The 27,989-nt window shown below is 47.3% G+C and overlaps 1 protein-coding gene across 2 annotated transcripts in view; it reads right to left on the bottom strand.

Moving 5' to 3' along the window:
* The window catches only part of c9h8orf76 (chromosome 9 C8orf76 homolog), a 160,583-nt gene that overhangs the window by 30,707 nt on the left and 101,887 nt on the right, over nucleotides 1–27,989 (bottom strand). For both annotated transcript variants that reach the window (XM_049730389.2, XM_049730390.2), the window contains exon 12: nucleotides 17,444–17,546. The gene's annotated coding sequence lies outside the window, so the exon portion shown is untranslated. The remainder of the gene's footprint in view (nucleotides 1–17,443; nucleotides 17,547–27,989) is intronic.

Here is a 27,989-nt window from a genome sequence, read left to right as displayed (position 1 = left end):
TATTTTCCGTCCCTAAAAACCAGACTTGGACCAGACAAGACCAACGTTTATCCGCCAACTTTGTGCCAACACTGACCACCCCCTTTGCCCCCCTTCCGAGTAAACAGTTTATTCCATTGACCCTATTAGCAGATAGGCCCCGCCCCCTGTACCATCTCATTACAGGGGCAGCTCATAAAGAAAGGGAGGGGAGGGGTTGGGACACGGCGAGGAAAGAAGGTGGCGGACGCGTCTTTTTTTCCGAGAGAACTCTTCCATAAGGAATAACTGACACGGGGGACTTAGCCACGCCTCGGGAGCTGCCACTCGGTGTCGGGGTGCATTGTTTGCTCGGATTACAGGCCGAGCAGGGGAACCTAATCCCCTAATTTTTAATCTCTGCTGATTCCACGGCGATGCAGAGGAGACTTGGGGGGGGGGGTACTTTCCTGGGACGTCTGCGGGGGTGGGGAGGCCTGAGCATGGTAACAAAGGGCATATGATTTTTGAGGGTGTGGTGTCTGCTCGTTTAATGCTAACATGGAATCAAAACATCTAGTAGCCGACCAACCAACTGTGTGGCTCTGGCTTGAGCTTGTTTGAACTACAGAAGCTGGAAAGGAGAATTGGAAATGCGGATGTGAAGAAAAAAAAAAAAAGTTCAACCCGCAACCAAAGCACCCTCAGCTGTGACGAGATGGAAAAAGGCGAGCTGGGAATAAGTGCGAGCATTGACAAAGTCACCATGGGCGGCTTCCAGAGTGACTGCCAGCCAGCCAGCCAGCCAGCCAGTCAGCCAGCCAGCCAGCCAGCCAGCCAACTAGCGCCGGACCCCTTGGAACCTGGCCAAGACCGGGGGGCCCTTTTGTGCACATTCCAATCAGCCGCGGATATTTATACTCGGAGGCCTAATTGAAAGGTTGACTTGTGAAGCATCTGTGCACACACGCCCGCCGCCGCCCCCTCTGCTCCGTCTAGTGTTGACCCGGCGGAGGAAGGAGCCAGACGTGGCGCGTGCATGTCCCCGAGGGGAACCCGGATGGCCTCTGCCAAAAGGTGGAATTGGGGATTTGTTTTCATTTCCTCAATATTGACACCCCGAGACGCAGAGACGTCATCATCGTAATAATAAAATGCTACCTTGATTTTTAATTCACTGTCACAGCACGTACTCAAGTCAGATCTCCCAAATCAACATTTCCCATTCATTACAATGGAAAGGCCACTAATCCGTTCCCACCATGACATTTTTAAGAAAACCGTATAGGATTGTACCATATTAAATAAAAACACATAAGCTATTAATAAACTCATATTAACGGCTTTAAAATCTCTTCCAATAAAATGCTCGCCACTTCTGTAAACATACGTAGGAATACACAAGAGATAACATCCATCACCACCAGGGGGCAATATGATACATTCGGCCTTAACGGTGACTCCAACCATTTTAATGGAGAAGAAGGACGTGAATAAAAGAAATATTTTCCCTGCAGCATAATACGCGATTGCTCTTTAGCGTTTTAAACACTTGGAGAAGCACGCCACGAGTCAAAGTGGAAGCCAAAAGGTAGGTGGACTCCCGGGAGATGCTCACAAATGAGCGCAATGCCAGAATGCGCTCCCGGGATGAGCAAAGTGAAGGCGCTGATTAATGCACAATTAGCCTTGTGTTGTGTCACTTGTAACAGGACGGGCCCACAGAGTTTGTTCAAGCGCTCGGCGCCGTTCCAGCTGGCCCTTCGCTCATCTCGGGGACGTGTGAGCGAGCGAGCGGGCGGGCGAGCGAGCGAGAGAGAGAGCTTCCCGCGCGTGCCAGCTGGCAGCCCAATACACTCCCGCCGACGCTCACTTCATGACAGGCATCGCCCAAAAAAATAAAAAAAAACTTGAGAAAAACCTGGTGGTCCTTCAATGCTCCTTTTCACCAGCGCCAAAAAGAAAAACACCTTTTCATATGTTCCCCGCCAAGGACGCTCGGGGCAAGTTGGAGAAGTTGATTCCAAATGCTGCCTGAAAACATTTCGACTTCCTCCCGCATTAACGACAACACGGCCGGCCCGTGTCCTTCCTATCGACTCCTTCTTTCCGGATTTTCCACCCAAAATGTTTGCGAAATATCGGGCAAGCTAAAATTACAGAAGAGTGTTGTCACTGCCAAAACCTTAAAGGGGAAGTCAAGTCAACAATGTCCCGGTCCGGCTACAACTCGTACTTCCACATTTTATTGAAGTAAACGACAAAAAAAAAAAAAAAACCTTAAAGGGGAAGTCACGTCATGGTACCGCTACAGCTAATACTTCCACATTTGATTTAACTAAACAACATGTCAGACTTCTGCACTATAGCCCCAACTACTGTCAAGGAGGCCTTACGGATTGTGTGATATTCCTCCTTACTCCCTTCATTTTTATAAATGAAAATGTCTGCAGATTCTCCTCGTGGTGTAGCATCAACATATCTTCTCCAATGATTGTTTTGTTTGAAGCGCCCACTCTGTCAAATGAAGCCTGATTGCAAGACAGCCCTTCCTTCCCAAATTGGATCAAAGGGCATATTTGAATATGTGCTGTCTCTGCTCTGCCCCTTTTCCGGTTCTCAGGTGGGCGAGCGAGCGGCTGGCTGGCTGGCTGGCTGCTTACTCAGCACAAGAAAGAAAATAAAAGCTACTCCCGTCTGTTGTTTAAAAACGCCGGATATTGTCTCCGCATTCAGGTTGACAGCAACACAAGTTGTCAGTCCCTGGACAAAAACCAAATGAATATTTCAAGATCATTAGCGATGCCCCCCAGTCAAACATGCAGGAGGTAATTAATTGATCCAGCCTGGCGCTCGGCTCCGCTCCGCAGAGAGATTAGACCGGATGGATGACTTTTTTGTTTATCTCCCGTTTGATTGCTCTGAGCAAATGATTTGCTATTGAATGGAAAGAAGCTAGCTGTATATATTTGACCTGCATACAGCGGTAGGGGGATTACAGGGGTCCCCTGAGCTTAGCGTGTCGATCGTATTGTATTTATTTCGCAAGCTGGCCGTGTTTTGGCAAAGAGGACGCCAGGCCTTGGCCGGCGTCCTCCGTCCGTCACCGAGTGTCGGATGTGAATGAATGGAGTGTCACCGCGGTGCTAATTGTCGGCGGGCGCTGTTTCATTTATTGCCGGCGAGCATGCCAAGAGGGAATGCTGGGTCATTTATTATTTTATTATTTTTTTATTTACGTTTCAGCAGACGATAAAATAAAAATCAAATAAAAAAAACATCTAAAATAATCTAAATAAATCTTTGACGTCATTCCACTTTCCAAACAACCACGGTGGATGTCGGACCTCAACACAAGTCCCTGAGAAGCGGCATCTATCTTCATTTGGGCTGTCTTTAATAATTAAGCCGATACATTTATTTATCAGGTTGAGGCCCAGGTGAGTTGCGCTCCTCTCGGGACCGACGCTCGGAGGACCGACGCTCGGAGGACCGAGCGGAAGATACAGCTTCCGTTTCATACTGCACGCATCAGTGTTTGGCGCCTCGGGCGCAACACGGCCAGAAAAAAAACAAAACAAAGGAGGAAATAAAAACATAGATTTGGCCTTTATCCACTTTACCTGCAACATATCCCGCATCAGCATTTTTCTGATGTGATAATGTGCTCTAATTTGGAATTGCCGGTAATGGTGCGTCGGATATTTAGCGCAAAAGAGGAGAGCGGCTCCTGAAACTGACAGCAGCTTCCAACGTGTGCAATGTGGATCACGCTGTGATGAAAGACTGCTTTCATCTTCATCGCATATCAAAAACTATTTAATGCGCAAACACATCTTGCTAGCTTTTGGAGAAGAGATTTGGGTCAAAAGATGTTACTCATCGCCTACGTGTGTGTTTGTTTGTTTGTTTATTTGTTTGTATACCCCCTTGTGTTTGAGGGGATCGTGTCTGAGATGGTTTCGTCAAAATTCAACAACTGTAGCACACTTAACACACCGTTTTCGGTCTTGCTGAAATTAGACAATTGTGACGCAAGGTCATGATGCAGGGCTCGAGAAGAACTTTTTTCTTTTTTCTCGGTCACCGAATTGTTGACAAAATATGACCACTTTGGTTTTTTGACTTTTCATAATAATTAATTCATTAATTATAACTTAATGGATGATAAATGTATTAAATTATAATGTAAATAATATAATGTAATTAATTATAGGTGAAATATTATTATTAATATTGAAAAAAAAACATACATTTGGCCTTGTTTTACTTGCAAGAATATAACAAATAATCTTAATTTAATTATTTCCCAGGCTTAGTTTAGCATGTAGATTATGGCTAGCATAGTCTATCTTTTGATAATTACAGATATTCAATTCCACTTTTTTTCACTCTGAGCGATATCGAGTGGTGATACCTGTACTACTTTTCACAGGGGGGGGAGGGGGGCGAAAGCCGAGCGAAGGTGGGTGAAGGAGGCGCACGCCGAGGGAGGAAGCGTCGGGTGAAGAATGAAAGCGATAAAGCGGCAGGCGAAGAAGAGGGAAAGAGTACGGGGCTTGATATGATTTCAATGGAATGTTTGTTGACAGGACTCTGTGGCCCCGGGGCCTCGGGATAAATGATTGAACGCCGTGCCTGTCAAAGCCCCAACGTGGGTTTCTGTGGGCCCGTCTTTCTCTCCCGCTCCCTTTCGCTAGAGGGAAGGTAACGGGCCCGCTAATTGACACAGAATTAAGCATGAAATGCAATGCGAGCGAGCGAGCGCTGCCGCCTTCTGCCTTGGATGGCCTCCCTCCCGCCCTCCCTCCCCGCCAAAATGGGGGAGAGAGCCAATTGAACACATATTGAGTTGACATCAGACACGTGCAAACAGACAAGCGTGAACGCAGCTTCACACACAAACAAGAGGATCAACATGCTGGCGGATGGATGCATGGGCCACTCTTCACTTACACCACATCAGGCGTTTAGCCATTTTTTCAACACCTACGCACATACAAAAAAAAAGAAAACGCTGGGAGGGGGGGGGGGGGGAAACAATCTTCACACAAAGTCAACCTCTTACAAATTCCAGTGAAGATGGGATATTGTGTCAAATGTAACCACAATATAATCATTTGGAACTCATTTTCAAGTTATATCAGTTGATTTCAAGGACAATCTTTGAAACTGATCAACCTTTTTGGATTTGCAGGAATTGGAAATGGATCTGTCTTTGACCACTCGGATGCAATCTTAAAGGGGAAGTCAACTCCAAAATTTTCTTGACAGTAATATGTTGGATGTGACCCCACTAGCCTAAACTTAGCATTCTGAGTCATGTTGCTTTTGCTAAGCAGCAAACTGGAGCCATCTGTATACATCTCAAGGGGAGCCATTTTGGCACTTGCCATCCAAATGACATCACAGGTCTTGGCTCACAACCAATCATGGCTCAGCTTTAAAGAAAAAATGTAATTGCAAATTGACCCAAGTTGCAGATCGGCATTTTTTTTTCCACTTCATTTCAAACAATATGATGTTCGGGCATGAAGAAGTGTCGCAGCTTGAGGAAGTGGAGCGACTTTCAGTGTGAACTAGAAACGAGAGTCTGCCGGGTCAAAGGTCGGACTCCAACCTGCTGACTTGCAACCAATCAGCGGCAGCGGGCTGGGGGGGAAGGGAGGGGGCGAGCAAGGGAAGGAAGGCGGATCCCCAGGGTCAATTATCTGCGGAAAAGGAGGTTCTGCATCTCATTTGCAAGGAGCGGCCAAAAGGTGCACCTGAGCTCGGCGACCGCTGCACGCAGGCACGCACGCACGCACACACACGTTGAGGCAATTAACGCTGCATGCGCACACCTTGACGCAAGTGACAGTAGCCTTGAGAGAGGGCGGGGCCAGGCGGCTGAATGAGGAAAAAGCCTCCTGCCTTCCCACTGAGACTAATTTCACGTAAGGGGGCTTTGCCGTACACTTGGAGGGCTTTGGGTTCAAGCCCGTGCGGCGATGTGGCGCGCAGTCACTCGCCTGGAGATGCTTTTTTGTGCATTAAATAAGATCTACAAATGTTTTGAAAATATTCAATTCAAAACTCTGATCTCGTATTACACTTGTAAGTTTCCAATTTCAATACTTAAAGATGCTACTTTCCAAGCTCAGTGTTGGCCCCTAGTGGTTGTTTCTGCTTACCGAAACAATCCCCCCACGTCGCTACAATTTGCGCTTCTCGAACAATTTTTCTTATCAGCGTAGCGCCAGAAATGGTGAACTCGGGCCCTGGGGTGACGCTTGCAGGTAAAACGGCAATTGTCCACCATGGAAATTGCACACAAGATGAATGCATGCAATTCAGGTGATATTAGATGCAATTTTCTTATCTGCTAAATGGAGCCCGATGGCTGCCCATGTGATGACTCCCGAGCAGATGAATCAAAGCAAGATTCAGAGACAACCTGACTTACTAAAAATTAAAACAAACTCTTAAACATCAAGCAAATCCGTCAATAAAAGCAGATTTTAATATTCAGTAAAGGCCGACCGATCATGTGATTTGGGGAATAAAATATCTCGGGTGCTAAATCAATGTCGATGACAGAGAACACAAGAAACCCTCAGGCTTTTCTTTTCCGCCTTCATGTGGACATCTTTCATGACAAAAGGCTGACTGACTTGTTGGAAGCAGTCACTTTGAATATTTAGCAATATTGCTCCGGGGCTCCCCCTAGAGGTAAGAAGTGTCATTTATATTAAAAAAAAAAAAACTAATACATGATTATGGAACAAAGTGAGTTTGTTTAGTGGTGCGAGTAGAGGACACCCCCAAAATTAAGAAGGGGAAGTGTTAAATCGAAGGCGCTTGAGGTTGCCAGATTTGGAATTTGATGCAACGATACGGGAAAATTCTGTCAATAAAAAAAGTCATGCTTTCTCCCACAAAAATTTCATGTGAAGCGCAAAGGTTGTACAATTCAGTCATTGTGATAGTTAGCTAAAAAAATTCAAGTTCAAAGGTTGTACAATTTGGTTTTGTATGAAAAATCATGGAATTTGGTTTTGTCGGAAATACAGAAATTCATTACGAACTGCACTTCAAAAATTTTAACTAACTAATTGCTTCAAAAGAAATCCGATATTTTTTTGCTTGGATTTTTTTTTCAGTCATCATGTAGCAATAATAAAAAAAAAGTCTATGCGTGCACGTGTGGGTACGCACATCAGCACATCAGTGCATTAGCATGTAATCAAGTCGCGACCTTGGCGATGACCTCATTGCCACGGGGCATTTTGCACCTAGCAAGGCTAACACGGGGCTAATGAGCGCCATCCATTGCGTCTGGCTGCTCGGGAGACACAAAAATGACTGGCGCGGGCACACGCAAAAATGGCTGGCGCGTGTGTGCACGCGTGAGACATTTTTGCACGCACGCACGCACACACACATTTAATGGATCTGTCCTTCCGATCAGCGCGCTTTGGCGCCCCGAAGCCCCAGAACGCAAGCCAGCGTATCCCTCAGTGGGCAGCCTCTTTCCTTTTTCCCCGAACCGTCCTCAGTCATCCGAGGAGATGGAAATAGACGCCTTTCCACGCTCATTCGCGGCCGGCCAAGTCAACTTGTGGTTTGCGCACACGCAAACACACAACGTACCACAACTTTCTCCCGCTGAGGCACTGCTCGCAGTTGTCGCCACCGAGAGGGAAAAGAACTAGTGAGAGAAGATGAATGTGTATGTATGTGTGTGTATGTGTATGTATGTGTGTGTATGTGTGTGTAGTTCCAGAGCATACACACACACACACGCACACACACAGTGTACACACTTAGAGCAAAGCTGGCTGGCTTTTGACAGAGGCAGAATTATTACGGCGAGGTGAATATTACACCCTTGGGACTTCATTTACCTCCAGCATATTCACTGAGTTTCTCCGTGTTTTACTGCGCCTCATAATCCCAACCACACACACACACACACACACACGCGCGTTCACTCACACACTTGCACACTATTTTTTATGTCGGCGTGTGTTGTCGGGGGTCATTATTGGGATCATTATGGGATGTGGATAGTGTTCAGATCACCCCCCCGACCGACTCTGCCCCCAAAGCCAACTACAAGCCTCCCTCTGTTTTGGTGGCTGCCCACCCACCAACCCAGAGTCCTTTTTTTCTAAATTCGACCCCCGAAGCCAGTTTAACTTATCAACGTGAAATTTGGGAGGCATGTCTAACACGAGTCGACCCACAAAAAAAGTCTCAAGGGGTTATGCCTGGAAAGACACGGGAAGTCTGACCTATGAGGGGAGGGGTTTGTTTGTGACTCTTTCGGCTCTTTTCGGGTTTGCAAGCACCTGAGAGATGTTGTCAGAATTTTGACCAATTTGATCAAACTAAAAAAATAATGAACATTTTTGCATGCGGGCAAAGCTGGACGACTTGCCACAAAACAAAAATGTCTCGTAATTCAGCATTTGACTTGGGTCAAATCTTGACCAAACGTCACATGTGCGCTGCAGGTTATTATTATTAAATTGATACGTATGAAGCAAGCCAAGGTCACTAGTGGATCTCTTTGTTGTGCTGTTTTTTGTGTTTTTTTTCCTCGAGCTCTTTGTATTAACGCATCATTAAAAATTGAGTCAAGTAGGCAGGTCAGGAGACGTTGCATATGTTTGGAAGCCTTATTATTATTAAATAATCATGTTTGTCTCCTGAATAGGGAGTGACTCATGCCACTATATCAGTAATTAGATCAATTATTGATGGGTCGGCGTGGGCGCGGGTGAGAGGATGTTGCGCCGGTGGAAATGGAATTGCCAAAGCCAATTATCGTCTTTTTCTCCAAGAGTGGCCCCACTTGGGTTGTCACTTCAAGACGGCCAAATGGTGCCACTAATAAAACCGCGACGAGCACTTACGCGTCTTAATTAATGGTCCGCTGATTAATATTTTAATTGTCGAGGATTAAATACCACAGGCGCTCGCTGGGAAGGAAGCGTGCCAGGTTTCACACTTGAGCCGCTCTTAATGATCAATCCTAAAGTACGTCGTTTGAGGAGCTTGCTTTCTAAAATAAACAATCACAATAAATGCAATGTTAGGCTACTTTTTGCTTTTTTTCTGGACCAAATTTCTGAGTAGGGCTTCAGCTAGCAGATATTTCTTTTGGGACATCCTTTCCTAAGTAATCTGACGGCTCTCGCTGATCTTCATTTGGCACTAGCTTAGGGGCTGGAACCGCCGCTAAACGCTGGCAACAGAGACCGTGTAATACAACGTCAGCGGAATTATATATTAATTTTAGCCTCCTTAATTGGCGATATTGATTTCAGGATGACGACCTATTGATCTCGATGGCAACAAAATTGTGACGGCAATAAAAACGGCCTACAGTCGAGAAGTCAAGACGGCTGTTATGTTGTGAATGACTTCAAAATAAAAATACCAGGGGCATTGATGTGCAGATATTTTTTTTTTTTTTTACCTTCTAGAAATGTGCTTTATAGACACAACCAGTTGAGATCAAGAATATTGGTAATTGGTTGATCATTATTTCTCCCACTCTAGTAAGGTGCTTCTTTCAAATCGCCTATGGACTATTCATCAAATAGGACAACAACACGGGTTGCAAAAGTCGCCACCAGACTCGACGCTGGAGGCTTTCGCACACGCCACTATGCCAGCACGTACGCTCGAGTTTTGTGATAAAAAGCAACTGCGCTTCATCCCCGAATCCCCATCAACCCCCTCTCTCGCTCTCTCGCTCACTCTCAGGAGGCCGCAGCGCGTTCCAACGTCGACATGAATAAAACAAGTTATTCTTTTCTAGATAAACACCCTCTGCGTGCCAGCAAACAAGAGGGGAAACGGCGCCGAGCTTTGGTTTTCCTCCAGCAATTGCGTTGAAGACAGGGGGGGGGGGGGGGGAGCGAGCGAGCGAGCGAGCGAACTCCCTCGACGCTCGCCTGGGCCTCCCCGTGCGCCGGTCCTGCGCAGAACAAAGTGTCTTCTTTGCCCGAGGCGGCGGATGGAAGTTCTAAGCACAAACAAAAGCTGCTAAATACCTTAGCAGGCCTCACAAAAGCGTATTATTCATTCACTTTGTCAATTCCTTATGTACATGATAATAATCATCCAATTCCCCGCTGAGGCTGGGGTTTGTTCATTAGAATGGGCACTCTAAGTGAATCATTAGGGAAGCATCACTTTGGCCCGCCTGCGTTTGACAAAGGTGCACATTAGCGGACGCTAAAGGTTAAGCGTGCTAAAAACCAGAGCGTAAATGTGGCGAACAAATTGAGAAATTAGCAATAGGCGAGTGGAGGAGGTCTCCGAGGAGCCGGCGCTGAGGCGAGAGCCATTATGGGATGTGGCACTAGGCAGCTGGGTGGCTAATTAGCATGTCTTTAGCACGCCGACGCTTACGCGGGCCCATGTATACGACTCGGAGCGTCCACTTGGCTGCATTATAAGAGAGTTTGATACCATCGAGGCATCCTTGGGGACGGACGGGGTGACCCAATGGAGAAGAATCAGGGAGCCCAGATGTGCGTGTTGACATAGTGGATGTGTGTGAGTAAAACAGCTGGCGGCCACCATCTGCCGCTGCTCCGCATCTGCAGCTTGACGCTGCATGCGCGCGCATCTGGCGGCTTACATGTGCTACGCGTCGGCCGGCGTTTACTTACGACAACTAGAAAACTTATGAACGAGATCTTGCAGCCCGTTTTTTCATGGAAAATGTTTTGACGCCATGCAACAGGAGTTTTTTTTTAACTAAATATACAATATTTGGAACTTGAAGTATGTGTTAAGTTTCAATAAATAAATAAACAAACATATAAATAAATAAACATAATATATAGTAAATAACTAAATAAATAGAAAATAAATAAATTAATTAATTAATGGTTGGCACCCCTCCCCTCTCTGCTAAACTGAGAATGAGGGGGAAAAAAAATGTCTGTCCTCTTCACCATTAACCTCCTTGGCAATTCTAAACTGTCCAGAGGTGAGACCGTGAGAGCGAATACCTGTCTATGTGCGATTATCGGGCTACCAGTCTGGGCTGTACCCCGAGTCGGCCCCGGTTCACCGGCGAGCCTAATGAGGACAAGCGCCATAGAAAATGAATGGATGGATGGATGGATGGATGGATGGACAGACAGAAATCTAATCCGGTTGCTGTTCGCTTCAGAAAAAGCAACATGATGGACTGTCAGGAGTACGTCAGTTTCGGACTCCAGAAAATGAGTGCTAGGCACAGTGGGAGGTCTGGAAAAGAGCTTGCTAAAAATCAACCCAAAACAAGCCACACGAGACGCACGGCGGGCTGCGCTGTTAATTAGCCAGCCCATATTACAAGATGAATCAAAGATGGAGGAGGAAAGATCCAGGAGGGAGGGTGTTGATTTGACGAGGGCCCGGGGGTAGCCTACGGGGCAGAAGGGGGAGAGGGGGGGCGGCTGGGGATGACGGACGGGCCAACCGGCGCTGCTTCTTCTCATCAATAGTTAAGAAGAGAACCAAAACAGCATCAACAGGCTCTGGGCTGCTTCATCGCGTATGCGTTTTGATTGGGCGACTACAAACCGAGGCTCGCGTCGTGGCGGGAGAGCATGATGAAAAATGACGCCTCTTTACCTCCCCAAATCTCCAAATCCAGGAGTGAGTAATTGCGAGCGGCGGCAAGAAGCGCTCTCCGAGGAGAAGCCGAGGGCCGTTTGCCAGCCAAAGTCCAACTACGGCTCTCTATGTATTATTATCATGATTATTGTTGTTATTTTTTTTTTTTTACCCCTTTTCTCCCCGTTTTGACGACGGCAGGATTTTTTCCTTCCTTCTCCTCCTCCCTGACATAAAAGTAAACAATGTTGCCTGCAGGCACAATTTTCCTCAGCAACACAATAAAATGTGCAGTGAATTTATGATGGTCATCCATTAGCTCTTACCAAGGAAACATCACCCGTATCTGTCGTCCATCATTATAATAGAGGGTTAATGCACCAAATTTACATAAAAAAGTCATATTGTCTGCATGAATTATTTACACCCTCAGCTGTTTTTTCCAATTCTGTTTTTTTCCCCGCCTCTCATTTGTGGCGAGGGAAGAAGAAGAGGAAGATGAGGAGCTTTGGTCCAGATTCCGGCGAGAGAAAATCTCATCCATTTTTTTTCATGAAAGCGACTTGGCAACATCTTTCCCAATGTGGGACATTCAGGTGTTGACATTAGGCAGGAGGAAGCAACTATTTTGCACACCCCCAACTCTCTGCCGCGGCTATAAATAGTATCCTTTGGCTATAAAAATCCTACCTCGGTATAACGTTGCCTCCTCAACATCAAGGAAAGCAACTAAAGAAACATAAATCTGCCGAATAACTTTATGAACACTCTTTATGTACTGCACCCAATCTGTGACACTGCCACTACTGCCACCTACTGGAGCTGATGAGCAATTACAAAAAGGGCCATTTTTGTTCCTTAGTGTATCTTTCAGACGACAAGGCGTACTTAAAATTGGTTGGAGTGAAAGTTTGATTTCAGTTTTGCCATCCGTGTATGTAAAAATCATTCTCAACTTTGTAAAGTTAAAATGACGTGATGGCGGCGGCCACGCGCAGAGTCATGGCTGCCAGTGCCAGTCATGCAATGGCGTAAGTGAATTATCTCGATATCACGCCGCTTGTAATGAAGCCTTGCGCAGCACTAACAGTTGCCTCTCACACCCCCGAGGGAACGGATTGGCAATTGAGCAATTATGACGAGCTCAATTACTGTCATCATATTATGATAGCTAATCCAAGTGCACGGCGCGGCGGGGCGGGTGAGTGCGCCGCGTTGCCGCCGTTAACCCCCCTCCCTCCCTCCCTGCTGTCACGGAGGTGAGAAAGTGCCGTCAGTGACGCCAACGCCCAAAAATGTGACAAATGTGTCAGTCTGCTGGCTGGGTGTCTTGTCAACGATGTCTCCGGGACGGATGCCTTAATTGTTCCGGCGGCGGCGGCGGCGCTCCTTCCCTCGTCACTTTCTGGCGCTTCCCCATTGCGGCTAACATACTTTTCCAACAAACAATTGTGAACGTTGGCATAGTTGCAACTCAACCCCCGAGGTGTGAAAAAGGCAAGATTTGGAGCTTAGCAGCTTTACGACCATGTTTTTGTTTTTTTTAAGGGCGTTCTAGCTCTGCGGTTACAAATGGGAGGATTCCCCGTGGAATCCAGAAGTGCTGAGAGCCACGCGAGCGGGTCACTTTACTGTACAAATAGGGCGGCAAACAAATTTGCATGTCAAAATTAAAAATCAATGTCTTCCAACTCGCTCTCTAATGACCAATCTCCCAACAACTAAAGCTCTGGAGTGCTGATTAACATTCTGGGGTGAAAAATGTTGGTGCTAGGCATTAATGTCTCCCCCTGAAAAAATAAAAACTTGTATCCTCAGATAGGTGAGTCAAAGGTCAGCCGCCATTTCTGAAAAGTGCTGCCAGAAAGTAATTTAAAATACAGCCAGACGCCCAAAGACCCATGAGCTGGATCGTGCTAACACCAAGCGGTCTAAAAGAAGCTCCGTTGTTTTCATGAACAAGCATTTGTTCAATGGCCGCCACTTGACTGGATTGGCCATTGACCACGAGGCGCCGTGCGAGGTGTCCCTCACGCTGGCCCGTTGAGAAATGGATCGCTTACCTCTTAAGCCAAGCGAGTGGAAATAATACGGCTCGTGCTCACACATCAGGGTCAATTGTCCTGAAAAAGACAACGCTGGGGACGGACGGGGGACACGTATTGATTTTTCATTTGGTCGGGGTAAGCGAGCATCCCGCCCGCCTGAGCGAGCGGGTGCGATGAGGCAACGTGCCAGACAGATCCCTTCGCTTGTCACCAGTCGGCTGGGAAACATCAATTTGGATCACAATCCAAAAAGATTCCGATGGTGTACTTTTGCCCATCGCTACTTTGCCTCCGTGACTAAAGTGTGAAATATTCCCAGTCAAACTTGCAGCACAGTTCTTTTTAAAAAAAAAAAAAGTGACATCTTGTGAGAGCGCTTCAGAATGTTCATTTTGCGTTTGATGCCCCGGATCAGATCGGCATCCCGACTCTGACTACAAACAATGAAGGAATGCTAAATCTCACAACCCCTGCGAACCTTGCTCCGCCGGAGCCGTCTAAAGTAGTTCATCACTACGCGAGCGATGCGGTTTGATAAAAAGTGCCGAGAGATTCATATCAGCTCCTCGGCGCCGCTTTCGTCTCTGCGGGAGAACACCTCGTTTTGGGTCGCAACCTCCTACGCATCCTTCGGAAGAGTTCAGCTCGTCTTTTGGACACGGTGGAGAGGAAGCGGGCGGAACCTCTTGAATATACATGACCCGCTTTCTGCTACTCCGGACACGGCACGGCATGAATTTTGCCCATCGCCTCCTGATTTACGGAGAATAGCCAGCGGGCGTGAGGTGTGACAGACGCGCCAACGGGAGCGGTGGTGCGCTGCCCTCTCACGCGCCGCCGTGTTATTCCGCTCCTCCGCGCGGGTCAAAGTTGAAGGCTGACAATATAAGCTCATCGGGACGAGCGACACTTCCCCGTCGAGGCGCTGGGCCAGCTTCTAAATATTAATGCGCTCCACCCCCGCTTTGTAATGACGTACAAAATAACAGTTGTGTGACAGGAGTGGAGTGAGCGTCCTTTGCGGGGGTCAATGACAAATAACGGCGGCTGAGGAGCTGCCATGCGTGGCTGATAGCACTTTGGCTCCAGTCGCCGTCTGCATAAAAGCGAGCATGGCTTTCGTTACATAGACCGATGGAGGCGGAGCCAGGGTGTTGCGACTGTGCGAGCGAGCTACTCGTTAGCTTAATGTATTTATGACTTATGATGATTTGGGTATTTAAAAAAAAAAAAAAAAAAAGGGTTGGAGACTGCATTCGTGTTAATAAAGATGTATGGAGTCCCTTACGTTGACAGATGGAGGCGGAGCAAGGGCTGGTTGGAATTGAAATAGTTTGCATTAAAGCTCTGAGGGATGTTCGGCCAGCCATGCTCAGAATGAATCGTTTCATTTAGCGTTTCTGTGTTTCGGTTGAATTTCACGGCAGCTTTTTCCCTAAAACGGTCAACGTTGAAACTTGATGTCACAGATTGTTTCCATTTTGTTTAAACCGGTCAAATACTGCTCCACCCCCACCACCACCACCACCACTACCACATGATGGTATGAAATCTCTTCGGGTGCATACCACTTGGCTCCACCTGATGTAAAATGACACCAGGCTCGCCATGAATCAACTTCCAATTACTGCGCGGCAAACTTTGGACGCTCTCCAAGATCACGGGAGTCGCCCTCAGACACCTGCCAGGCGTGTCGGCGTTTGGGCGAAGCGGCGCCTCCCCCCCCCACCACCACCACACACACTTACATACACACTTATGGGACTTCCCACAACTGAGCGCGTTCCAGACAATGCGAGTGTGAGAGGTGAAAGCGGGGGCAAACTCACAGCTGCTTACCTCCGCTAAACTCTCACACCTGCAAAAACGAAGGCACCTGTCACACGATGACAAAATAAAACGAAATAAAAGCAGCTGATGCAAGAAAGTAGTAACGGCCACTACGAATCAGGTCGATTGTGTTTAAATGATGTTCACAAAAAACACCACCTTGCATGACACAAATAAACACAAACAAGTTACTCCGTCACACACCGGCAGAGTCAGGAGATATAATAAGTCTACACACCCCTGTTCAAATTCCACTTTTTTGTCACATAAACCAAACCGGTATGCCTCAATTGTCCAACCCACCATCTTGCAGAAAAAAATATAATAAATAAATAAATAAATAAATAATCCTGTAATTATGATATACACGATGGTATTTACAAATAAATGCAACTCGAATGATCCGCAGGGTTAAGAAGAAGAAGAAAAAAAAAAAAGACCCTCCGCACAAACCTTAAATCCCAAAAATACAATTGGCTCCAATACGTGAATTTATTTCGACCCGCCAAGCAGCATTTCATGGCCGAGACCCGCCAGTGTATCATACATGACACCATTTGAGAGGGAAAAAAAGACTTACAGTATTCCAGAGGATAAAAAATAGATTTCACAGTGTATTTCTTAGGGAAAACTGGAGGGATTTTGCTTTCAAAAATGAAAAAAAAAAAGTAGTTCAGCACCAAAGCTCAGCGTAGCGAGTATTTGAGGCTCAATTTGTCAAGTTCACTTTCTGCAGAGTGACAGCGAATATTACCCCGGTGAGCAGCCAGCCTCGACGCACCGACAAGCCGGAACGTCGGCAAGCTTGTCTGTGTGTGTGTGTGTGCGCAGGCTGCATGTGTGTGTGTGTTCCAAAGCCGCCGAGTGTATTTATGGGGAAGTGGAAACCTCCGCAAAAGGTTGCATGAAGCAGCCTGGTCCTGAACAAGATTTGGAAAACTTTGAGAACGACAGAGCAGCCAAAAATCATTCCTTATTATTAGTTACAAAAAAATCTTAGGATTCTTTTTTTTAACTGTGTTTATATGTGCGTATTTCTGTTTAGGAATATTTCTAGATGTAAAACTATACATGCAGATTTACGATATGGCTCCGAGTAAAGTCCATTCCAGAGGAAGCCAGTCGGACTTAATTGACTGCATTTCCTTCCACTCGTGTCACCTGCAGTGTGTGCGTTTGCACCTGTCCGGCCAAAAGCCCTGAAACAAGGCCTCCTGCTTTTTATTGTCTGCGTGCGCGTGCGTTTAATAATGCATGGCCCCGAGCCAAGACGGGCCCTTTGATAAAGTACAGCTCTGCAGCACATGCATAAGCAGCGAGCAGCCATATGCACAAAGCGGAAATTGATGGTGGGGATAAAGTCTATACTACCGTGCATGTGTGTGTGTGTGTGTGTGTGTGTGCGTGTAATAAAGAATGAGCTTGAGAGGGATTTATGGATCATATCAATGTCCCGTCTTTGATCAGGTGGCCATTTTACAGGCAAAGTCTCAGCGTGTAGCACTGTTTAAGGTCATAGCATGTAGCATTGTTTAAGCCTCATCTTATGCTACAGGTTAAATTGATGTGCTTCAAAATAAAAGGGGAAAATATTTGAATATGGTAACGAGGAAAAAAGTGTGATAGTGTACACATCGAGGAAAAAAAATATACAGGATAATATTAAAATATTTCATAGTTACCATCATTATTGTTTGTAGTATCTTTCTTATTATTGTTATCCTTTTAATAAATATTTTTATTGCATCCATTACAGAGAAAGTATAAAAAAAACATCAAATAAAAATATTTTACTCATGTTTAATGGCCAAACATGAAGCCATTTGTCGTATGACAATGTTGAAAATATTATTTTATTTGTTACCTAATATTGTTGTTGTGCCAAAGAAGCAAACAAGAGCAGTTGATAGAAATTGTATGAGCAGGTAACTATGGAAACATATGCAGTGTGTGTGTTGGTCATGATTGGCTCAAGTCAAGTGCGCGCGTGTGCATGTTACCTGCATCTGCTCGCCATGTTTGAGCTGTCAGTCAAATTCAAAGGGGTCACGGGGTCATTGTGTGTAGGCTCAAAGTTCGCCACCCTCCTTTCACTGTGCGGTTCTGTCGGAGGGGGAAAAAAACAAAAAACTTTTTTTAAGCAACAAGCTGCGAGTGAGCAAGTATACGAGCATAATGACCAGACATGACCCTTTGGCTTGCCCCCCTTTTTGAATGAAAAGTTTTCATATTCAAACTTTCTCCTCCACACTTCCCTCTTGAAAAATTCAAGCCACAAAACCATTTTTACTTAGTTACACGAAATTTGGTCCACAAGGAGAGCAAAACAAAAAAAAGGCAGCCATTTTGGTTTGAACCAAAACTTTTAGTCTTCACTCGATTGTTCATTATTTTGACTTGGCAAAATAATAGTCAATCAAGTCAACCACAAAAAAAATAGGCTGACAACATTTTTGCTTGAGACATTCCAAGGCCACATAAACGTCCAATCTACTGTATCTAAACAAATTTTTTTTTTTGTTTGTTTTGTTTTTTGCGGTCTATTAGCAAAGCTACTCGGTTCCTCGATTATTCGATGGACTCATCAATAAGATCATCGAGAAGCTTTCCATAGTTCCAGGCCTCCTTTTGCCTCAACTTTTTAAGTGGGCTTGCGTTGGCATCTGCCGCCCACCACACCATCCTCAGCCCGTCTAATACACCCAACTCCCCCCCTCCCTTGCATACCCCCCCCTCTTTCACCCAGTCATAAAGAACAGACATTCAGATATACAGGGGTGGAGAATAAAAAGCCCCCCCCCCCCCCCACATTTCTTTTTGTTGCAGCTTTAATTTACTTTGTGCATTAATATTTCAGAGCCCTCTGCAGGCTCGCTGAGGGAGCCGGTGGGAGCTACATTGTGTGTGTGTGTGTGTCGGGTGTGTATCCGTGTGTGTGTGTGTGTGTGTCACATTCCAGCTGTAGGAAAGGAAGTAAGGGGATAAATATTTTAGCGAGCCTTATTGGAGACCCCCGTTTCATCTCCACCCACCCAAGCAACCACCGTGGCACGGGCAGCCCACCTTGATACTCCCACTAAGTATCTCCCATATTTCGATTTGTTTATCATTATTTTTAAACAACAAAAGCTTCCCGACACATCAAATTAGTAATCAAGGCAGCGACAAGACAGCCTGGCTCGCTGTGCTATGATTGATGGCAAGACTTAAAGCAAATGTCAAGTAGGCAAGGTTAACAGGAAGCTAAAGTCACGAGTTGGCCGAGTGATTGATGCTGTGTGCGCTTCTTATTCTTATACGCATCATCTGATAAGTTGTTGCAAATGGCCGCCGGCCGACGCCATCATCCAAACGGAACCCAATTTGCAAAAACCCCAAAGTGGTCCAAATATATCTTTGCACCTTCTTTATTCTCTCTCTTAAGTTACAGTAAAGCATGTCAGTCGCTTGCATTTGAAGAAGTCTTTATGCAGCCAAATGTGGCTGGCTCCGAGAGGGAATAGACCCCTCAAGCAATTTGGGATGGTGAGGACGGGGGGTCGCTTGGAATTGGATTTTCAAGTCGGAGGATGCAAAATGGGGTGTTTATCACAGACCAGTGGCTCTGCAAGTGAGGGGTCTCCTGGTCATTGCATCAGGGGCACGCGGCGGGAGGCCCTATTGAAATGAGCCCCCCCCAGCCCCCTTAAGGCTCCTCGCCACTCCCGTGTTTGTGTTTTTTCGCCGATTGCCTCGGCTCCCCCGCTACTCGTTTCCCCGCCCTGGCCGGCCTCCCATTGGTCCTCGGCTTCTTGATTTGCCTCTTCATTTAAAAAGCACAAAATGCCTACTGAGATCCAATATGGGCTTGAGGCAGGGGGGCGCCAGCGGGTCCCCAGCAGGGGTGGAAAACACAAGATGAAGACGACAAGGAGGAGGAGGAAAGAGATGCAAAACGTCTGCCCACCTTGACCCCGCGGGGGGCTTTCTTTGGATGACCACCAAAGAAACGGCAGAAGAAGCTCGAAAAAAGCCAAAGAGAGGCAACTTCTAAAAGTTGTCCTGCGGGTTTGAAGAGTCCAAACGGGGGCGAGGGAAAAAAACAAAACAACACTTTGTATAAACACTAAAGGAAAAGTTGACTCGCCCCGAGTCCTATGACATGTTTTATGCATGGTTGCCGTGTTTCACATCAACAAAGAGTGGAAAGGGGGGGGTAAAAGGTGAGCAGCGCACTGGCAGAGGGCATGAAGGTGGGGAGGGGGCGATGACAGTTGAGAGGAACAATACTCTGTCCAAACGGAAATGATTTGGGAGCTGCTGTGGAGGAAACGCATCTTAAACAAATATATGATATTTGAGATATTTGTTAAATGTGTGGGACAACACAAGAGTAAAGTGGAAAAACTCCTCCCTTGTTGCCTCCATCTTGTCTCTCTCAAATGCTATTCAAGAAACCACAGCGCCCAAAGAAAAACAATCAATGAGACAAATGTGTCAATCATTTGCCATTGGCACACTCAGCATAAAATGGCCAAACAAAACTGGAAACCATCTCATTGTAATTGAGGGTGGTATTTTTTTTTGTTTTTTAAATCACCTTAACTGTACAAGTCATGAAATAACAACGAGAGATTATTCTGCAAAAATAAGTACAAAACAAGACAGTGGTTCGCCATAGCAAGCAAGAACCCTTGAAGAAGGCCCTTTTGTGATTTTCCTCTATCTACTTATGTGCACATATGAAAATCCGTCTCGCACTCCACAACGCTAATTGCACAGGCCGTGCAATTTCCGCCACATAAACAGAATCAAAGGGAGCTGTAACCCCCAAACAATATCAACTAAAAGCTCAGAGTCAAAATAAAATTCCATTTCCCCAGGAAACTTACTGTATTTTCTTTTATTCCTGGCCAGATTGCTTATTGCGCGCCTATACCTCGTCGACTGTTTATTTTCCTTGTGAATATTTAAAGCCAGGACGTATCGAGAATGCGGCGCGTTTAGAGACGTGTTGTCCCAAAACACGGCAATCAGAGGTGGCCGTGTATGCAAAGGAGGCGACGCCGGCGGGGGCCGGGCCTCCCCCCCCCTTTCGCTCACTGCGTTTGACGGAGTACCTTTCACGCTTGAATACATTAGGGGAACCTGTGGAATGGGAGCAAATGAATGCCTGCTCACTCCCCCGCCAGCCAGCCAGCCAGCCAGCCCACCAGCCCGCCAGCCAACCCGCCAGCCAACCCGCCAGCCGCTGTGGAAAACAACGATTCATCGCCATTACATTTTTCATTATACGTGCCGTGTAAGCGCCTTGCCAAAACCCACCGCGCACCGCAAATACCACCTACCAGGATTTGACATCTTAGCATGTAGCCGGATAATATTTCCACATGAGGTGTGCAAATGTAAACATAGCAACGGTGGTTATGCTAGCATACAGCGATTGAGCGACGCGAGTTCAATTGCACAACTGCACGTCAAAAATGATTAGACTTTTTTTTTTCCTGTGGTCGATTATATTTTAAATTGAGAAAAACTAAGATGCTAACATGCAAAATGTGTGTGCTGGTAGAAACCTGAAAGCGCTAGCGGTAGCAGTCATGAGAACTGATCAAATGTAAACATGCCAACAGTTGTTTAGTTGACACAATTAATTGAAAAACAAGTTTATTTAAACTTTTTTAAAAAAGTACAAAAGCACTACGGGCAGATGGAAAAGGTTTTAACTATATACCCCGTGGTCGGTTGTTATTTAAAATGAGACAAGCTAAAATGCTACCTTGCTAACGGTCTTTAAGATATCAACCCGAGCACAGAGAAATCAATTCAGATGAATAATGTGGTAAAGTTGGGAGGTGGGGTAAAGGGGCGCGAGAAGGACGTTTATCCATTCTTAAGCCCGCCTGATTGGGGAGTGGCGACCCGGGACGACGGGTCACTGCGTAGGCTCCTTATCATAATGTAGGCCATGTTGTCTTCTCCATTACACCTCGGCCATTCAATTAGCCCCCATTAGCATAGTAATGGAGTGCTGCGTCGCCAGGGTCGGGGCTGACAAGGGGAAGAGGAGAACGGGTCGGAGCGGCGGAAAGAGCGCCAAGTGTCATTATGACTGCGGGCGCCATTGCGCCGTCGCCCTCCATTCGGGCGGGCCAAGGTCAGCGCCGGCAAGTTGCGGAATCGCGCAAGACGGGGAAAACTTGAAGGACGACGCTCAAACGCTGACACCCGTGCTGAGAAGCTGAAGGGCTGGCTGCCTTGAAGATGACAAATTTCAAAGTGCATCTTTAATGCCACCCCGCTACGGCGACAGTGTGATAGATGCGCTGACCTTGCAGGACAAACGCCAGCAATTCATTGTGGAAATTAAAGGAGAAAGCAAAAGACAAACAAGCAAATAAATGCATTTCCCCCCCCCCACCAAGACATCAGCAGTATCTTGCAAAAGAGATGAATGGCACCCAATGCTGTGGTAAAAGGCCGTTTGATTGCTCGCAGGAGCTTTTTGCTCTAATTTTGCACAAAAATCCTACTAAAATGTACGTCGATAAAGTGTCATTGTTTGAATGGCGCTGAAAAAGCTCAATTCAGGGGCAGGTTCCTGCTTTATTTTGAAATTTAGCATTAAAACACAATACAAATGCATTATAAAAGAAACGCATTATATGCCAGGGTGGCTGGCGTTGCGCCCAAAGCGCAAGCGTGGCGGCGGGCGACCATGAGACGGAAAGACCGGCCGGGAAGAAGAAAGGCCGGCAAACAAGGCAACGCATGCAGATGCGGACGCCCGTCTCGTTTACAAATATGCAAATGTTGTTGCTTTTGTGATATGCAAATGAGAGATTACAAAGCACTAATTAGGGTCAAAAGAAGTGTTCACGTCAATTAGGGGAGAATGAAACAACGATCCCCCTCTTCTGGTCCGTCCGACCCTTGCCATGGATATCCTCCGCTTTTGTTTTTTGCAAAAACGGAGACATGAAAAAGACAAATAATGAGAGACGCGTACAAGCCCTTCTCGTTGTTGAGTGCGGGAGGGGCCGCACTGGCTGCTTTTGCCCCTCAAAACAAGCGTGTGGAGCGAGAAATGGAAAAAAAATAAATGTAGCGCTTCAAACCACAGGTGTCAAACGTAAGGCTCGGGGGCCGGATCTGGCCCACCGCCGCTTCTTCTATGGCCCACAACGTCCTATTTTTGGACACAAATTGTCTTTCGGACTCCTAATAACATGAATTCAAATACGGCAATTCTTATCTTGTTTCATCCGACGCCAGCCAAAGTAAAAGAGGAAAAAGCCGGTTCTATTTTGGGATATTTCCCCGTCCCATTACGTTCTATCGTTCCTCCGTCTGCAGTGTGTTCCATTTGCATTCTAATGACCCCTCCAGTGGCCCCCGAGGCCGGCCGGGCCCTCGGCTCTACCCAGAGATCAATTAGGGCCTGGGCCCGGCATCTGCTCGCCTTTCCATTGTCACCCCTAGCAAGTTTCTCTCGCTGTCGCTCCCCTCCCGCGTGTCCTTGGGCGCCATCTCGTCCGACACAGAGCATCCCGTGTCACGCCGTCCGAGCGTTCCGCATGCAAATGCGTGCAAACGCACGGCACGGCACGGCACGGCACGGCCGGCCGGGCCCGCATAGCTGCTGTCAGTCGAGTACCGAAGGACGGATGGCCGGGATCACGGCGGCGCTCTTCCTCTATTGTCTCCGCCGCCTTGTTGCCAGGCAAAAGCGCACAAAGACAAGGTTGCCAAATGCACATCCTTTTGACACGGGCGTGAGTTTCCATTCAGCTTCGCCTGGCTGCCAATCATACGGACACAAAAGCGCGGCGAATCAAAAGCGGGATAAAGAACTCGACCAAGGATCAACGGGGCCGCCGTTCATTGTGACTTCGCATCGCACGGGAGCTTTAGCCTCGGAGGCTCCGAGACTGTCTGATTGTTCCCACAACGGTTAGCTTTTTCTCGACAAATACATTTTGCTCGAGATTCGGCTGCCCTGAAGATAACATTGAACCTCACGCATGGTCTGGCAAGTGTTTTGATGAATGACGCCCGTGTTAGTGACAATTTTTAGAGCAACAGAAGCAAAATGCCGCCACACATTACAAAAATCACTGCAGGCGTTGAACAATTCCAGATTTCGAAAAGATTTGAGAGTCGGTAACCCTGGACGTAATCGAACGAGATTCACCCGAGTCAGTCGTAAAACGAATCAAAAGCGATCCAAGCAATATTCTGCGTACTTTTTAAGCAAAGGTTGATTTTAAAGGAGGACTGGGCAAAACGAACAAGTCTAAATCTGTCTACTGAAGCACTTATTGTCTTTAAAAACACCGTCAGCATCAACCGTCAAAGTACACAAGTCCAAATCATTTTTCCAATTGACAGGATGAAATAGAGATGTTAGCGGGCCCGATCATAACATGCCGTCGGAGGAAGGCCGGCTGTTCATCAGGTTTCTCCTTGAATCGCAGCCATATCGGAAGGCTTGTTGTCGGGAAGGTTACAGAGGCTGCAGGTGGCCGATAAATCTCCCGGCAAGGAAATCAATGCCAACGTGTTTGATGGCTATTGTTCCGTTTCGCTAACGACCAAAGCCGGAGGAATTCAAGTGTTGCCGTCTGATTGGGAACGGCCAAATTTGTGCCCAGTGGAGAACTTGTTGCGAGTAGGCCATACAACATTCAAAGAGTGTCCGAAGCAGTATTATTGGATTTCTGGCACTTAGGAGGTGGCCGTGATTCTCAAGGGCGAAACCTTCATCACCAGCAAAAGACGTTTGGTCAACATGTGACCTTGCGGAGCGACTTATTAAAGCTCCATGTTTTATGCTAGCGTCAAATTTGCTCGCCAACAGACAAAATCTATTCCGAAAATGGATAAAACGACTCTTACGTGGCTGATTTAAACCAAGATGGGTAACGTCCTGTTATTTGGGGGGTACCAAGGATCCACTTTTTGGGAAAATTGAAATGGGAAGGAACCCCGCCGGAATAGCTCCTCGTGATGCTTACCATGAAAGTAACGGCTAAAGCTGCTTCCAGACGACACATCACCACAACACCACGCCGCTGCTCGCAGATGAGGGACAGATTTAGTGAGGCAATAATGGCCATGTTTTATAGCATGTGCCTTCTCCCGCTTGTACGTCTCATGCAAATGTGGTGTATAGACGTTTGTATTTATGCGTCCGTCACTTATGTCACAACACTGCTTGACTTTAAGCGCTGACGTGCAAAGGGCTGACAAACAAAGTTGCGGGCCCTTGAGCCTGCCCGGCCGGCCAGGATGGCGGTGGAGGAGGCCAGCCGCCGTCCCTCCCCCAAACCGGGTCCCGGGGACCCGACCCCTGCAACCTCCCCTCTCGTCTCTACATGGAGGCTCCCTCTGCTCTCTTCAGCATCTGTCAATCAGGAGCCACAGATGGACAGTGGAGCCGAGATGTTAATGTGGGAGCGAAGCAATGTGTTGGATCGCATCCACTCATATTGCAGATTATAGTTATATTTTATATATTTTTATACATATATTAATTATATTATATTATTTTATATTATATATTTTGAACTTTACTCTGCACCAATCGTGCTGTCAGCGTTACCACTTAAGAATCTTGTAGAATCTACAGGACGGCATCATGACCAAGCAAATGAGAGCTTTGGAGATAAACATCTGCCCCCCCCCCATGCCCCCTTCCTCATTGAGTAAAGTCATTGTGCCTATTACTGGACTTTGGAGCCCTGCTGATCACTACCATTGATCCCTGCCTCAGCAGTCAATTAGATCAATGGAGCATCTTTAGAGGCGCTTAGCCATGTGTCAAGCGTCAAGCCGCCGTCCACTTCAATTGTGCCGCCAGAGCGCAGATGGCAACCACGGACGCGGTCGGCTGCGGCCTGCCGATGATGCGATGGGTCCAAAGTGATCCGCAAAAAAAAGAGCGGGGATTGTAAAAAAGGGGGAAAAGATGGCGTTCATGCCTCAGCAATCATGAATTTGTAATAAGGGATTTGTTGCACGGCATAAATGTTTCAACGCGTTTTATACTTTAAGCTGCACTTGCGCCATGACCTTATTTGAAGGTAGATTTGTCAAATTAAAAATCAAACATTAAAGGCAAATGGGCTTATTAACATCAACTATTTACCACTTTTGGCCTTGTAAAAAAAAAATACAATTTGCCTATAAAAGCTTGTACGGACACTTTCTACCACCGGAACCATTTTCCCGTCATACATGCCAACAGTGGCGTGTTGCCACCTTGTGACCTCCCATGCACACATTTTGGACCCCCTCCCTCGGACGGCCTATGTCAAGACCCTGGGAGACTGACCCCCCCCTTCCTCTTTCCCCTCCGTGGCGGACCATTGTTTACTTTCACTCTCCTCCACGGCCCCGCTGGTCCGAGGAGGGGGCCCAATCGTTACATTATTGTCTGGTACGGACCCCGCCCCAGCCCACCCCACCGACCCGGGCTGACCCCATTCACAGAGCTCAAAAGCGCCATCTGTATCAGCCAACAGTCAGGGAGGGGAGGGCAAGATGGCGGGCGGGATGACGGAGGTGAGTCGGACAGTATTTAACAGCTGATTCTCCTCCTACAAACTAACCCCCTCAGATTTCAATCTAATAATCCTCTATGGTGTATTTTGCCCGGTCTCCAAGTTCTGGTTCCCCCTGACCCCGCCCCCTCCCTTCACTTTCCTCCCTCCTTCTTGGCATACGCCCTTCATCATGCTTGTAGTGTTTTTTTTTTTTTTTTTTGCATTCCAGGGCCTCTTGTATGGCGCATGTGTGAGGAAGGCAGACTTTTCCCATGGGGCCGCAGGTGAAAACTGGGACTCGGGCTCACTCCAGCGAGGGACGCCATCTGTCCCCCGTCTCCGCTGGAGGGGGACCCCCGTCCGTCCGTCCGTCCGTCCGTCCATCCGTCTCTCCCTCCTACTTTCCCCTCCATCAACACGGCCCTCTGTCCAGCCACTCGTCACCACCCCTCCTCCCTCCCAGGAATGCCTCTTTCCCCTCCTTCCCCAATCAATCATACACATATGACACCAAGTGGCAAAAAAAAAAAATTAGATTATCATACAATTTGCCAGGGAGAGAAAGAGGCATACCGTTTTAATTGGCCGGCCGCGACCTCTAATTATGCGTAGCGCAGTGTATTTGTTTGATATTTCGGAGGGGATGAAGTCAAGCGAGTGTGACATTTTCCACAAGATAAAGCAGCAATTACTTAGATTTGCTTAACAAATCTCCGCGCCATTAGTGCCACAATAGCACGTGACGTCACGGCGGCGGAAGTTTTTTTTTTCTTTCATTTTTAGATATAGCTATGGTACGGTATGTTTGCGCTAAAGGCCAAAAACATTTGACTTTGCTGAATGGAAGTTTGACAACCAACAATGTTTTGTTTGAAAAAAACAGAACTCATGTATGGAGGCATTTTCTCGCTGGTAAACAAACATCACGAGGTCACCGTTTGGGTGGGAACCAGAGGGGATGCCCTCAAGCCGGCGGACCTCCGAGCCCAGCTGTCAGACTCGGTCGCCGTCCGTCCGAACCGCTGTGACGCCTAACGGTCGGGGGGGGGGGGGGGGCACTTTCACGTGGGAAACCCCGGTTGAGGCGCGCAGACAAACAAACGGGAAGGGGGTATGAAGAGGGCGAGCGCAAAACAACTCCCCCCCTCCTCCTCGCAATCTCCAATCCTGCCGCGCAAATCTCGGCGAAAAACTCCCACCAAGCCATCGGCCCGCTCGGAGCGTCCAGACATGCAGACACGCACCTCCTTCGACGCCCCCCCGCCCCCCATCTTGTCCCACGCCCACTGTCAATCACAGCGTGTCACCCCAGACACTCTCTCAAAGACAAGGAAGGCGGTCAAATGGTTCAAAAGTGGCCCATCACTCACTTGAGCAACAAAGCAGGACGCAACAATGCTAAGCTTCCAGCAATGGCGCAGCCAAAAGAAAATGGCCGACTCAAGTGTTGCCATTTTCTTACTGGCTGGCCGCAACAAAGAAAGCAGGCGGGGACCCCGCACGGCGCTGCACGGCACGGCACCGCACCCAGGGTGGCGGTTTTCGCCGGGGCCCCACTTCTCTCGCCGCCCTCCTCGGAGGTCACCCCCCTTCGGTGACCCCGCCTCGATTGTTTCCCGTCGCTCTGTCAGCTCCAATTGTTGCTGACTGGTTAAATGGCCGAGACCTAAAATTCAGGGGGGGGCTGTGAAGAGGAGGAGGAGGATGAGGGTGGGAAAAAAAAAGTGGGAAGGAAAGAAAACGATGGTGGAAGATACCCCCTTCTCCTTTTTGTCTTCCTTGTTGAAATAACTATTTGACCCAAATAAACAATCTATCGCCTCCAAAAGAAGTGGCAGCAAGAGGAGGGAGAAGAGAGGGCGGGTGGGGGGTTAGGATTGGGGGCAGGTCCAAGTCGTTCAGCATGGGGGACAGCACCTCCTAGGTCATATTAACAGGAACCTTCATTGTAGATCAGTAGATAGCGGATCGCCCACTGCGCTTGATTAGCATTAGCATCAACGCTAACGCAATAGGTCAG

Source organism: Syngnathus scovelli, chromosome 9 (assembly GCF_024217435.2).
Source record: "Syngnathus scovelli strain Florida chromosome 9, RoL_Ssco_1.2, whole genome shotgun sequence".
In the NCBI taxonomy this organism is placed as follows: Eukaryota; Metazoa; Chordata; class Actinopteri; order Syngnathiformes; family Syngnathidae; genus Syngnathus; species Syngnathus scovelli.
The sequence above is the reverse complement of the archived record's forward strand: the minus strand, read 5'-3'. Positions and strand labels throughout refer to the sequence as shown.